The sequence below is a fragment of the Amblyomma maculatum genome, chromosome 2 (genome assembly GCF_055883805.1).
Source record: "Amblyomma maculatum isolate TAMU_Amacu chromosome 2, ASM5588380v1, whole genome shotgun sequence".
NCBI lineage: Eukaryota > Metazoa > Arthropoda > Arachnida > Ixodida > Ixodidae > Amblyomma > Amblyomma maculatum.
In genome coordinates this window covers 67686640-67701977 of record NC_139345.1, presented here as the reverse complement: position 1 = coordinate 67701977, position 15338 = coordinate 67686640, and positions in this window count along the sequence as shown.

The following is a 15338-nucleotide window of genomic DNA, read 5'->3' as shown; positions in this document are numbered from 1 at the left end:
CAGTATCTGTCACACTTGCTATGTGGACACCTGAACCGCGCCGTAAGGGAAGGGATGAAGGTGGGAGTGAAAGTACTTCACTTCGTGCTGATTGCCCATAACTATCTCATTTCTCAGTGGACATCAACGTTGGTGGACATCTCAAACGTGCCTTTAGAGGAAACAGATTCTGTAACAGAAATGAGACGCCCTTGAGTGCGATACGCCTTTTTTCTAATTAATTTCAAGTTCATCCGCCCTTGATGGCGAGATCAACTGCGATTTTTCAAGCAAGGACACGTTTGCATCTTATCTCGTTTGAAAGAGTGTAAACATCTGACACGGTTTGAGACGTCTTTTCCGACCTCGAAGCAGGCTGCCCTGTTGAAACGCAGCCCATAAACCTTGTATGTTTCTGACACCTTAAAGCTTTTACTGCAACCGTTCCAGAAGATAAATACATTCGTCGTGCCCTCATGGGGACCGACATCACAACGTCATAGCATTGGTGAAAGAGGCTGATATTTTATTACAGGAAGCGTATACAGCTCGTTCGGTCGAAAAGCTGTTGCCGTACCCCAGTTCCGGCTCGTGTGCTGTCGGAAGTGTTCGTAACGTGGAAGGAAACATGGAGACCTGTAGTTGATGACTATCATATATGTAATGGATGGGGAGTGTGAAGGGTGATTGCTGGGCAGTAATAAAGCTGTATAGAACTGATTGAATAATTGCCCATAATTGAAAGCAAAATAAAATAATCAGAATGAAAATAAACTAAAGATCAAATAGCAAAAGCTAGAAGTGTTGAGTCATTGCATCGTAGTACATCTTAGCTAAAAATTCGAAAAGGTGAGTCGTCGTGTCGTATGGCGGCGCGTCATAACTAAACAATTGAAAGTGATTAGACATGGTGCCGTGCCGTTATAACAGTGCGAAAAATGTAGATGAAACAAAAGAACATACGCTATCGCGTCTGCTCTTAAGGCAAGGCTTAAAATTACAACGATGACCTCGTGACGAGCAGCATATGCTGTATTTAATTGCAGCGCCAAATGCTGACGCCGAGCCTCACATAGTTGACTGACTGAGTGAGAAACTTTATTTGAAGATAAGAAAGCGAGATGTGCAAGAGAGGAGCCAAGTCCGGGACCCCGGCGCTACCGCTGCTGTCCATGCTGGTGCCACGGGGGCCATTTGGGCCTGAGTTTAGCGCTGTTCAGGGCAGCCTCCCAAATCTCAATAGTTGGCACTACGTTTGGGTTGTCAGATAGATAGTTTGGACAGATCCACACCATGCGGCGCTGGCCTGCCGTCTCGCCGCAGTTTATATCTGGGATCGCAGGCCTCATCATGTATCATCAGGTTTAAACGGGCGGGTGAGTTGTATGTACAGTGGTGAGCAGCCTTGTCTAGAGCGCGCTGACGGTGCTCCGCGGAGCAGGTCAGCGCCATCTTGCGTTAGGCCCTGGGTTTGAGTTATGTGTCCCGTGCGCAGTGTTGCCACTTTAGCGGTTTTCCGGCTAAATTTAGCGGGTTTTTACACTATTTAGCGGGCAAAAATCTTGTATTGCGGGAGGCGGAATTTTTAGCGGTTTTTAAGAATTTTTGGCTGTTTTTTTGGCGGTTTTTGGTAGTTAAATGTATTTTATTTCTGAACAGTAAACGTGTCTTAAAATTCTAGTCTCGTCTGCGAGAAAACGTCACCATGTCGCTGTGAGCGCATAAAGTCGCTGAAATGCCGCTATACTACTGTGGGGAACATCGGAACACGCCTTGAATCGATTTCTGCGGCACTTTTGAACCTAATCTTCAAACCTGCCGGGAGAAATGGGGCCTGTAAAGTATGCACAGAAGTTCAGGAAAGAGTGGCTGCAGGACCCTCAGCTTAGAGACTGGTTACTGGAAGTTCCAAATGATGCCAGACGAGCGCGATGACGTTACTGCGAGACTGAGCTTTCTGCCAAACATGTGGATTTGGTCGCGCACTCCACAACGAAGAAGCACCTCTCGGCTACAGCGCCGTTTTCGTCCGGAATGCAGACGACTTTGCAAGTTGTAAGTCGCAAGTGCGACAAGTCACGCACTGCAGAAGGGTCCCTTGGTTTATTCGTATGCGCGCACTCCGCAATTATGGCTTCAGATCACCTTGGTGAGCTATGCCGTAGCCAGTTTCGAGACAGCGAGGGAGCTAAGCATCTCCAGCTTCACCGATCAAAGTGCAGCGCTTTGATCAAGAATGTCTTACACCCCCACTTCATTGAAGATTTGCTGTCCGACTTAGGATCTGGGCGATACAGCCTGATTCTTGATGAATCAACGGATATTTCTGTGACCAAGCAATTGGGAGTCGTCATTGTGTACTACAGCGAAACGATGGGCAATCCTTTCTAAGTTTAGTCGAGCCCGACGTCTCGAACGCTCAGTCAATCGTTGATGCAGTGAAAAAATGCCTGGCTCATTTTGAAATTGACTTGCGTAGAATGATGGGAATAGGGACAGACAACGCCAGTGTGATGGTAGGTGTCAATAACGGAGTGTATCAGAATCTTAAGATGGATTTTCCTCATCTCTTGTTGGTCAGGTGCGTTTGCCATTCGCTGCACTTGGCGGTTTCGAGTGCCGTGGCGGAAGCACATCCGAGAAATCTCGAATATTTGGTGAGCGAAATTTGCAACTGGTTTTCTCGGTCACCATCAAGACAGCTGTCTTACCGGGAACTCTATCGAAGACTCAACGACGGACACGATCCGCTTAAGATAGTGCAGTCTTGCCAAACCAGATGGCTGTCGGTTGAAACAGCGGTTGGTAGAGTGTTGGAGCAATGGGAGGAATTGTCGTCACACTTTGCAGCTGCAAGGATAACTGAGAAGTGTTACACAGCAGAACTCCTGCATTCGATGATGTGCGACACGACGAACTTGCTTTACCTTGTTTTTGTAAAGCCGATTCTTGCAGAAGTACAAAGTGTGAACAAGGCGTTTGAGTCCAGCTCGACTGACAGCCTAAAGCTGCTAAGTGACCTAACATTACTAATTGAAGGGCTGTCAAAAAAGCTCGTCGTGCCTACGGGCCGTGCAGACCCACTCAGTTCAAGCGTCGACGGCTATGTTAATATGACGTCAGACCTCGGCTACGAGACTGAAAAAAAGCTGCAAGAGCTGAGAAAGGGTGTCTTTTCGAGAAAGGCCGAGCTCGTATTTAAACAGCGGTATGTCGGATTTTTGTCTCATCTGCTGAAACAGCTCCAGCAAAGATTACCTGACAACGTGCGAATACTCAGACAAGTTTCCCTGAGTTGGGAATGCACTTCACGTAGTTAAAGACTCGTTGGTACCCCTTATGGAATTCCTGGATCTGCCACAAGAAAAAAATTGCTGTCATTAAACTGCAATGGGAGAAGCTCACTCTAGTCAGCTGGAATAACCGTGCGAGCACAGTTGCATTCTGGGACGAAGTTAACAAATACAGGGACGCTTCCGACAAAAATCCCTTCTCCGAATTGGCCGAGCTTGCTCTTGCCATGCTGGTTCTGCCCTGGTCCAACGCAGAAGTTGAACGAGTGTTCAGTCAGCTGAACGTTATCAAATGTAAACAGAGGAACAGATTGTCAACAGATATGACGAATGCCATCTTGACTATTCGAGCCGGACTCAAGAGGCAGGGTAAATGCTGCTCAGACTACGAACTGCCGCCAAATGTAGTTCAAAAGATCGGCACGATGGAGGCGTTCGCTGCCAACAGCGCTGGAAGCCCACCTGGACCTGGGACCAGCGGTACGAGTGGACAGTCGCTTGTAGATGCAGCAGACATCTTTCTGGGATTGTGCCTGCAGTCAGTCAGGACTAAGCAGTGTCTAGTCAGTACTTTCCATTTCTGAAACTTAAACAAAAAAATAGTTTTTTGAACTTTAGCGTAAAGTACGCAGTCTCTAGTCGATAAATAATATAGTCGACGGTTTTTAGTCGAAAAAGAAAAAGGAAAAAGTTCTTTCTTTCTCTTTTATATTATTAGTTATATTTATTTATAAACCTAATAAAATGTATAAAAATGAACTTTTTGGCAAAAAAAATACATTTAGCAGTTTTTAGCGGGTTTTGGGAGTTCCTGTTGCGGGTTTTTTATTTTTGAGTTGGCAACACTGCCCGTGCGTATGCGTGGCCAAAATAAAGCGGTGCCTGCTCGCGTGTTCACGGCCTCATTTCCGCTCAGTGCTTGCGCATAATGCCGCCAGGTACGCGCTTGATATGCAACAGCGGCCGGAAAACCAACGCGTTTCGTTCGAATCACGAAGCGGCTGGGCAAGCAAGTGCAAGTGACAACGGATGATGAGAATTGGGCCTTATTGCTTGTTTAATGCGTTGCAGGCGTTATGTTTTATCACGTCTTTGCATTGGCCTATCAGCTACATGGGACACTGCATTTGGTATCCGTACAGATCTAGGAACTTGACATCCTCCAAGAGGAAATCACCGGGGCGGCGAGCGCTGTGTATGCAGGAACGCGCGTTAATCCGCTATAACTCGCGCTTGCTTATCTGGCCGTTTTGACACACTCGAAAAACATTGCGGCATCGCGACGCGCTGGCGACCGTTACAGCCTCACAAATGCAGGCAGCACGGCCCTAACGGCTAATCGCAAGGGAGGGGGTGGTGAAGCAAGCAGTGAGCAGGCAGCCCTTTGATTTGCCGCGCATGCGCACTGGACGCATAACTCAAACCCAGAGCCTAACGTTAGATGTCGCTGACTTGCTCCGCACAGCGCCGTCGGAGCGCTCTAGACAAGGCTGCTCACCACTGTACCTGTATGTGGGCGTCGCCATCTAACCTGCTCCGCTTTAGACAGCCCCTCGGCCGGGGGCAGCTATTTCGTGCGAGACAGTCTGCAGTTTTGTAGCCTCCCCGCGTATAGACCGTTTTACTGAGAGCGAGCAGGAGAGGAGAAAAATACTCTCTATTTACTTGCGCCGGCCCATTAATTGTTGCCGGTACCGAGTGGGCTGTGCATTCGCACGCTTCATGCATAGCAGAGCGGCCTTGCACCTCGGTATATTGTCGTTTGAGACTTAAATACCTTTATTACCGCCCCTTTTAGTGGTAATATGTCATCGGGACAGCAATGCGTGATCGTGGACTGCGCAAAGAATCAAAGAAATCGCAACATGATTACCGAGAGCGTATGCGGGAAGCATGCATCGACAGTCCGAGTTCGGCTGTGATATGTTTCTGCTTTGCCGCTTTCCAGTCTAACCTTATTTAATTCGCTTATGAACGTTTTATGTAAGCCAGATAAACTAAGTACCAATGACGGACTCACGAATATGATGCCCACTTCACTTCCTCCGCCGTAGTAGCCACGCACGCCGGGCAGGCCGTGTCTCCTGCAAGCCCTCCGCGCCAACGATACGGTGGATCTTTTCCGCCAACGCAAGAGCGTGCTAAAATCTGTTCTTCACTTAAACAATAAGCCGACAGCAAAAAAAAAAAAAAAAAAAAAAAAAATCTTTCTTGCGGATTTCTGACCCATACCGTGTATTTGATAATTTCAATACAAATAAGTTACGCAACACATTACCGCTGATGCGGCGCGCGGCTCATCGTCTGCACGCTGGTTCCGCTGCTAAGGCGTCACCGAAATTTACATTTTTCTTTTACTAATACTATGGGATCGGCAGTAAGGCAGTTCCATGAGAGACCATTTACTCTAGCCCTGAGCAATTACAAAGCGTCGTCGGATGTGCCTTCGATGCGAAACAATTTAGGCGACGACTAGGGAGTAGCGCTCGACGAGAGTGCCGTAGTGTACGCCGCGCCAGCGGGCGGAGCCGCTTTCGTAAGCGGTGCTGTATGTGCTATGAATTTGTCGTTTTCTTTCGTGGTGCCGCTGAGAGCGCACGTTTTTCTACGTTTTGTTCAACAATACGTCGTGCAAACGATGCTGCTACGACGTACGGGACGGGGGTATACGATGTTGTCTCGCAGCAGGACGAACACCAAGGCTTTATAAAAACGTCGAAGGATGATACTTTAGACCCTACTTCTTTTAAGTACTAGTCTTGAACCGTAGTTTAACTTGAAAGTATACATTGTTTAAGCAGGACAGCTCGATCGTATATCGAGATGGGTCGCACTTCATGTTAAATCAATGCGGCGATAGCTGGAAAGCATCTTTCACTGCATTCCGAATTCGGTAGCTGCCCATACGGTTCATTCGCTGTGTGTTTGTGTGGGCAGTTAGCATTGCGATAATAAATTATAATTAAAAATACATGTATCGTGAAAGATATAACAGATACATCCTCACTGCGGAAGTGGAGCGCAGTCCTTCGCAACCACCCCGGCCGCTGTGCTGTTTCCAACAGCAGCCGCTATGTCAAACGGATGGTATACGGTTTCCTGGAGCGCTCAAGCAAAGCACAAATAGCACCAAGGTGTCGGATAGCTTTCACGAGCACCGCGAAACAGCACTTTTACACTGCCGCACCGCAGCATCAACACGCACAGCACAGCCCAAGATGGCGTCAAGAGGCGCCGGAACGGACGTTCCGCAGTTTGGCTCATACGGGGCGCCACCATCAAACTAAGATGGCTGCACCCATGCATCGAAACTAAAAAGTCCCCATGGGGCCCGGGTAAGGTGGGGTGGGAGGTGAGTGCTGGTGGAGTAAAGCATGGACAGCGCCATGGCGCACTCGCTCTCTTCCGCGCCTTGATTTCCCGGTGTTCGCATGAGACATTTCTGTGCGTCGTGGTAGCCATGATCTTGCCGTATTGTGGCAGCTAGGGGGTCCATTTGTCCATAGATGTAATTACGGTAGGCAGTTAAGAACCCGCGATTACATAGTGCAGGCGCGGTATGCGCAACGGCCAAATCAAAGGCCACCTCACCAGTTTTATATTGTTCTCGCAGACGGTGAAGGCACCAACTATCTGTCGGTGAATTGCAACCGCCACCGCAGCCAGGCACACGGCCGCCAGCAGAGGTCGTATGCCTGGCCCCTGCTGGGGCCTTGGTGGAATAGAGATACATACTGCGGGGGTGGGGGATTGGCTATGAACGAGTCTGACCAGCCAGATTATATAACTTCCTTTTGCGTGAGACCGGCTAGATGCGGGTTAAGGTCAATAAGAACCGTCTGGCCCCCTGCTGGTATACTGCCAGTCGATTTATTTATAGACGATTCATAGACTGAATTGAGCCATAGATGAAATCGATGCCTCAGCATTGTGATCCCGTGGCGTCAAGAGCAATATCTGGCATCATCATGATGACATGTGTATCCTCTTTACGCCAGAGCCATAGATGGGTTTGTTTCACGTATGTTATCCACGGAACTCGAACAAGGTGTTTCGAGGCAGCTTAAGGTCGGGGTCAGCATACATTTGCTGCACACACGCTATAGTTACCGTACGCGACAATGTTTTCTTAATGACAGAAAAAGAAGTCGCAGTAGCCCTCACGTCTCGGTGTGCTCTCTCTCTCTCTCTCTCTCTCTCTCTCTCTCTCTCTCTCTCTCTCTCTCTCACACACACACACACACACACACACACACACACACACACACACACACACACACACACACACACACACACACACACACACACACACACACACACACACACACACGCGCACACACGCGCGCGCACACACACACACACACACACACACACACACACACACACACACACACACACACACACACACACACACACACACACACACACACACACACACACACACACACACACACACACACACACACACACACACACACACACACACACACACATCCGGAATAGCATGAGAATAAGAATCAATTCAAAGAACCAATACCCACAGCGCTGCCGACTTCGAAAGCATGTGGTATAGGTCGACGGCTTCTGAAGATGCTCAGATACGGTGACAGTGATAACAAATGAAAGACAAAGATCAAAACTAGCTGCTCTGACCGCACAAACTGCAGGAACAGCGAAAAAAGACGGCCATATATCCAATAAAAAGGAAGAGACAAGAAGTTCTACAGTGACACTGGACCTGCTGTGGACAAAATACTCAGTCTCCCAATCCCCTCTGTCACCTCTTCAGAAGTGGCCGAGGAAGCAGTAATCATCCTTGCGACTGCCTAGACTGAAGTTCGAGATACACTTAGATTGAACAACTGTACTTCTAAATTTCGCACGCGGGCGAGTTCGTGTCCCTGCTTTTCGAATACTGACCTCGCTCGCTGCTAATCCGCCCCGCCATGTGGAGCTCATCTGTGTACCTGCGCACTTGGAAAACCCCGGCAACGACGCCGCCAATAGCTTAGCCCAAGTGTATGATGCGCAGGGTACAAGCCGTTTCTCTATCCCTCACCTCACTCCTCCCTAGACAATTATCGTCGAACTCTCGCCGCCTTCAGACGCAAACCCTCCCATCCCCTTATATTAGGTCCCGTTGCCACCAAACCCTCACCAACCCTTCCTGCACCTTTTGCAACCCCCCATCGCCATTTGCGTCCAGTCCTCCTCTCCGTTCCTGATTAGCGTCAGGTCCGGGCAGATGTCCCTGCTCACGCTATTTCCTATCCTAGTAGGTGTGCTGGGATTTGTTAGCAGCTCCAGTCCATAGTTTTCGATTTGCTTCAGTAGCGCTGTCCCCTTCGGGTCTTGTTTTGGGCAACCCAAGCTCTTATTTTTAGCACTGAAATCCCCTAGGATCAGCAGTGTATTTTTAACGGCCAACTTGATCATTTCTCTGAAGAGTTCGAAGAACTTCGGCCTCTTTTGTCTAGGCGGGCTGTAAATGTTCACGACAAACGGTCTTCCTCTGAGCGCCTTTCTTCCTTTTGTTCACCAGCTCGACGATTACGTGTTCTATGTACGTCTTGTCTACATTTGGATGTTGTACAGCAGTGATCACGTTGCTGACCAAGACGGCCGCTTTCCCTTCCCCCGACACTCATAGGTCTCATATCCTAGCAGGATGGGCTTAGTGCCCTTCTCCTGTAATGCTATGACGTCCAGACGTATCAGCTGGGCTTCAGCGTATTACGTAAGGAGCCCCTGCTTTTTGCGGAAGGAGCTCCACCTAGATTTGTGAGGGCTTGGGCCAATAGGGCCTCGGTCCAAACACCTCCTTGTACAAAGAGTAAATAAATGTTTGTCACCACCACCACCACCTGCAGTTCCACTGCCATATATCTAATCGTTCTGTATCCGTCCGACTTTTGCTATCCATAATTAGTTCTTTGAGGCAGTCGTCTGAGTTGTGGCCTCATTATCTTCAGCTACTAACCCCGGCCTATAGTAGACCTTTTCGACCTTCTCCTTAACGTTTGTAAGCCCGAGCTGCTTTCTAACGTAGCTCTTCAGTTCGTTACTTGATTGCGCTAGCTTCTTGTCTATCCCAGCATCAATTTCGGCTAGCTTTTCGTCCATTCTGGCATTTATTCTTGTTTCCATAGCTTCAAGCTTGGCGTTCAGCATAGCCTCTAGCGGTGCGATTTTTTGCGTGACTAGCCACCATAACTGCTGTATCATCTAGGCTAGCATCACTTTCAATGTTGCCATTGTTGCATAACTGTCGTTGCTGATGCTGGGAGCATTCAGCGTCGTCAGTTGTCTGCTTTGATGTTACTAGATTGAATGGTGCGGTTTGCTTCTCTGCTTTTCTAAAGCCTGTGTCGGCTCCTTTGCAGCTACTTTTTTTTTTCCCTGTGCCCTCAGACGAGCAATCTCCCTGTCGCCGTGCGCAACCCAACTGTGTTCTTTTTTTTTTTTTTTTTTTTTTGCTTCCCCTGCCCTTCGTGCGGCGCAATGTTATCAACTACCACCGCTGGCCGCTCACCTAGTTTCCGTTGTCTTGTTGGGACAGTGACTTCTTGGTAGTTTCTTCTTTTGTTGTTCATTTCCGTCCCCCGCAGGCTAAACCAAGGGCGGGTAGGACTAGGACCTCGATCTATTCAACGAAGACTCCTCCCCCTCCGAGCTCAGCCACCGCCGTCGTTGCTGCTGCTGCTGTAGGCTTTGCTGCCCGCCTCGACTCTTGGTAGCCCTCCTGCCCCTGTCGCCGCCTCCGTTAGTTACCCCCGACCTTAACCAGGGCCCGTTGCATGACGTTCTTGAGTCGGTTTCGGCATTCCTTGGCTCCCGTCATGTGCGCCTCACCGCATATCCCGCACTTGGGCGAGCACTCGTGTCCTTGTTGTGGGTCTCGGCCCCGCACTCCCGGCAGACCGGAACACCAGGTTTGGGGCACACGTCAGAGCGGTGTCCTTGCTGCACACTCCAGGAAAATTTGCCTCGTGGGTCGGTAGTGGTAACACAGCATCTCTCCGCCGTGGTAATAAACTACTTTCGGAACTATGGGGCCCTCAAAAGTAATGACGGCCGTCTTGGACTTGCCAAGCATTCTTGCCTGTAGAATCTTGACGCCTTGCGTTCTGATCCTCAAGTGTTGCTTGAGTTCGGAGGAGGAGGTGCTCCGGTCGATGCCGTGAATCACTCCGCGCAACAAGTCCTCCGGTGCGGCCACGTAGGTATTCATTTCGTACACCTTGCCTCCTAGGTTGAGGCGTGTAATCCTCCGCAGGAGCTCAGCCGTATGTTCGTGAGGCGTACTTGCAATGATAACCTTTCGTCGTGGCATCAGCCTATTTCCGGCCAGGTAACGTCATGGCAGAACCCTCTACCTGGCTCCCTGACCTTGAAAACGCAGCACACCTTTATCCTATTCTTATTGGCGGAGATTTCAACGCACATCAAGCAGCATGGAGCTCATTTCAGCCTAATCAACGTGGTCAACACCTATATGACGCCCTTGATCAAACCCTGTGCAACGAACCTGACGCGCCGACCCGTATCGGTCTCCATCCCTCTCAAGCAGACACTACACTGGACCTTACATTCTCATCACCGCGTCTTCTTCGGCGCTGGGAAGTCCTTTCCAATTCTTGGGGTAGTGATCACTTACCTATCTTGCTCGTGCTAATACTACGACCCCCTTCTCGGATACTGACTCCTTCCTTCCGTCCCTAACCTCCGAGATGCCCGCACTCAAGCTCTCGAAATATATCCCCTGTGACGATTCCACAGTTGACATGGATGCTCACCTGGCTAACCTTTGGCATCGCGCAGATCACCTCACGCAACGTTTTCGGACAAGCGGAAAACATCACAAAGATCTCGTGCTTCTTCGACGACAATTCAAACTTATCCGGGCATACCAGCTTCACCTGCAAAGTGAGGCTCGGCACTCTACATGCGACCGTCTTGGACAAGTACCGGGCCTATCACAACTTTCGTGGCCTAAATGGCAAGGCACGCGGGGCCCCACCTCTCGCCGATCTCCTTCTCAATGGCAACCCGGCTGATGTTGGATGTTGAAGATGAAGTTACACGCACCTTTTTCCCACACGCCAGCCTGACGCCTCCACCAGCAGTTTCCATTTTCCCAGTCAGAAACCCTGATCCAGACCTGGATCGCCCATTCTCAAAGGGAGAACTGCAAGCAGCCCTCGGAAGAGGCCGAGCTCGCGCCACACCCGGGCATGACCGAGTCATTTGGCAGGAGCTTCGCAATCTCGACTCGGCTGCCCAGGATGCCCTTCTCGACATCATCAATTCTTACTGGGAGACCGGAACAGTACCGGATAACCTCAAGCTTTCTCTTATTCTTCCTATCCCTAAACGTGGCAAAAACCCTCGACTTCCTAGTAATTTGCGTCCAGTCGCCCTGACTTCACATCTCTGTAAACTCATCGAGCGCCTGCTGCATACCCGAATTAGTCACTACATTGAATACGTCAGTCCTGGATTTCATCCAGCTCAAGCCGGCTTCCGCCTTAACCTCGGAACGCATTCCTGCCTTTGGCTTTTGCGAAGAGTTCTGAATAAAGCTCATCGTAAAGCGCTGCCTGACTATCTCCTGGCTGTCGATATACACAAAGCCTTTGACGATGTTCGCCATGAGGTTATCCTGGAGGAACTCGCCAAACGCTTTCCTAGTACTCATGCCTAAATCTGGATCCGCAATTTTTTGACATCTAGACCCATTCAGCTACATGGCAAAGCTCCGGGATGGGTGCCCAAAACCTATTACTTGGAAAGGGGTGTACCTCAAGGCTCCATTCTCGGATCCATATTGTTCAACTTGGCCATGACACGCGTCGCCGAGAATCTAGAAATCAGCACAAGCGTAAGATTCGCTGTATATACCGATTATATTACCGTCTGGACTGAGGCAGCGGATTACGTAGACAAATATTCTATGGAGACTGAACTTCAGGCAGCTCTTCTTTGTCTTGAAGATACACTAACCACAATTGGCCTCGAACTCGCACCACATAAAACAGAATTGATTAGTATCGACGGAAAACATAAAACCAACCCCTGTATGCAGATCCATCTTCACATCGGAGGCAACACCATCACCTCCTCAAATGGGCAAATCCGCATTCTTGGCCTGCCCATATCAAGCTGCAACAGTACCCAGAAATGGGTTCATCAGCTACAACGCCTTTGGCCAGCACTGCTACATACTATTCGTCGCCTGTCCAACCGGCACGGCGGTGCGCGGCAACATGCCTGCCGTGCGATGGCCAGAGCAGCGGCGGTCGAAAAAATCCTCTATGGCACACCCGTCCTCCAACTGTCGAAGACTGACTTCGCTAAGGTCGACCGCCTTCATCGCGCAACACTACGCACTATTACCGGTCTACCTAAGCACACTCCTATAACCGAACTTGAGCGTTTGGCCGCTCTTCCACCACTCACTACCATCGTTACCGAGTCACAGACGCGTCATCAAATACGTCTAGAGAACACTGTCCAAGGGCGTCGCCTGCTAGCCTGGGATGAATAGCGTAACGACAAAACACCAGCCCTATATGCATCTCTTCCCCCTTGGGAGATGCCAGTAGTCACATGCCTCCATCGCCGACCTATAAACCGAGATTTTGTCATTCCCCGGGAGCTCCTCGCTGCCCATCACCGACAAGAGCGAATCCCTGATACGACTGACATATACACCGACGCATCGATTAGAAGCGAATTTGCATCTATGGACTGGGTATGCGTTGACAACCCTTCCCTTTCAGGCGCTTATGCCTGCCACCTACCTCAAGGTACCCCTCTTCATGAGGAACTCCTCGCGATTTGGGGAGCCTTGTCAGGAGTGCCTTGCACCGGAACTGCTTCAATACGTATTCTTATTGATTCCTATGAAGCTTACAAGGAAATCGCTACTCCGGGTTCACAAGATGCAACAGCTACGGCCATACAGCGTCTCCTTAAACGCCACCAACTCGCGACCAGAACTGTCGCTATTCACTGGACCCCAGGTCACTCGGATGAATCAGGGGGCAATACGGCGGCACACGCCGCGGCTTCCTTGGCAGGTGGGATGTCCACATTTACTTCCGCCACCCCCCTTGATTAATCCTTACTAGACCTTGGGCGGGCTACTCACCCCTTCTCTTGCCCTTATGCACTATACTCGGACCACCTCACCTCAACCGAAGTCAAGAAGTCTTTTTGAACAAGCTCATTGCCCATGCGGCTCACACGCCACGTATTATGGCCCGCTGGCGTCAGTATAGAGAGAAAATGATTACGTGCCCCCACTGTACGACTCTAACTCGCGGCGGCATATCTCATCTACTCAGGGATTGCCCTGCTTTTTCTACTAGACGCTCCGAGATCAAACCCTACCGCCTGAACTACCGTTCCCTTCTAGAAACTGATGCTAACACACAGATGATATTTGCCAAGTATGGCTCGCTTAATGGCCTGATTAGAGCAATGCGATTTGAGTGACGACCTAAACAATGAAGATTCTGTCTACTCCCCTTTATCCCCATCCATGGCCATGAGCCTTCCCATTCAATAAAGGACATTCAATCAATCAATGTTAGAGCCGTCGCGAAGCCTCGTTATAAAGTCTGAATTGAATTGGTTTACAGGAAGGGAAAGACGCAGTATCTGTCACACTTGCTCTGTGGACACCTGAACCGCGCCAAGGGAAGAGAAGATGGGAGTGAAAGTCGAAAGAGAGAAAGGGGAGCCGTAGCGGAGGGCTACGGAGTAATTTGACCACCTGGGGATCTTTAAAGTGCGCTGACATCGAACAGCACACGGACGCCACTTCGTTTCGCTTCCATCGAAACGCAGCCGTCGCGGTCGGGTTCGAGCCCGGGAACTCCGGCACAGAAGTCGGGCGTCTTACCACTGCACCACCCCGGCGGGGCTCGTTATAAAGTCTCCGTCCTTGGTTGGTTGGTTTGTGGGGTTTAACGTCCCAAAGCAACTCAGGCTATGAGAGACGCCGTAGTGGAGGACTCCGGAAATTTCGACCACCTGGAGTTCTTTAACGTGCACTGACATCGCACAGCACACGGACGCCTTGCTTTTCGCCGTGTGCTGTGCGATGTCAGCGCACGTTAAAGATCCCCAGGTGGTCGAAATTACTCCGTAGCCCTTCACTACGGCTCCTCTTTCTCTCTTTCCACTTTCACTCCCACCTTTCTCCCTTCCCTTACGGCGCGGTTGAGGTGTCCACAGCAAACAAGTGAGACAGTTACCACGCCTTTCTCCCTATAAATCAATCATGACAGCCAAGAAGTGTTAGTGGAGTGTTTATTAAAAAAAGTTGTCTGTAATAGTACATAAGTGTCTTGTGTCTGTAACTGTACATAAGTGCAGAAAAGGCGGCGTATCTGTGGCGCACATCCGAAGGCCCGGTTAGGCCTCGCGAAATAGTGCATTCACACTAGAATGAGTGCCCGAAGCAGAGTGGGAGCACTGTCACGGCCGGTCGATGGAAGGGTGCGCTTCCATCGAGCGGCCGTGGCACTGTAGACCACTCACTGCATCCGGAGCACACACAGCAAATGCTAATGTGGCGCCGAACAGGCTGAACGTGCGGTGCACGCGTTGCCCCTCCGCGTTGGCTCAGTGGTTTAGCTCGGCTACTGATCCGAAAAAAAAAAAAAAAAAGAAAGTGGAGAAGGTTTAACTCATTTAATCACGGAATATCGTACAGCAGCAGGGCGTTTTGACATATGATTGTGTTTGCTGTGTCTCGATTATTGAACGTTATTTTAACGCGGTAGCGTGGGCCCCGTGTCTCAGAAAAGTCGGTGTCGTCGTCGCCGGCCGCCGTCCCACTTGGGCCTCCGGGGTGCGAGACGAGCACGCTGACCCCTCGGCCACGCCAGGTAGGTGGCTTGAGATGGACAAAGGCGCATCTATTGATTGCGGTGTAGTCTCAGAAATATCCCTTAGAAAAGTGTATTGTGGCTTATAATAATAATTCTGAGCATGTAAATTACAGAATTACAGAACACGCAGTTAAGCGAGTGGCAAATTACTTTTCCGCTGTAC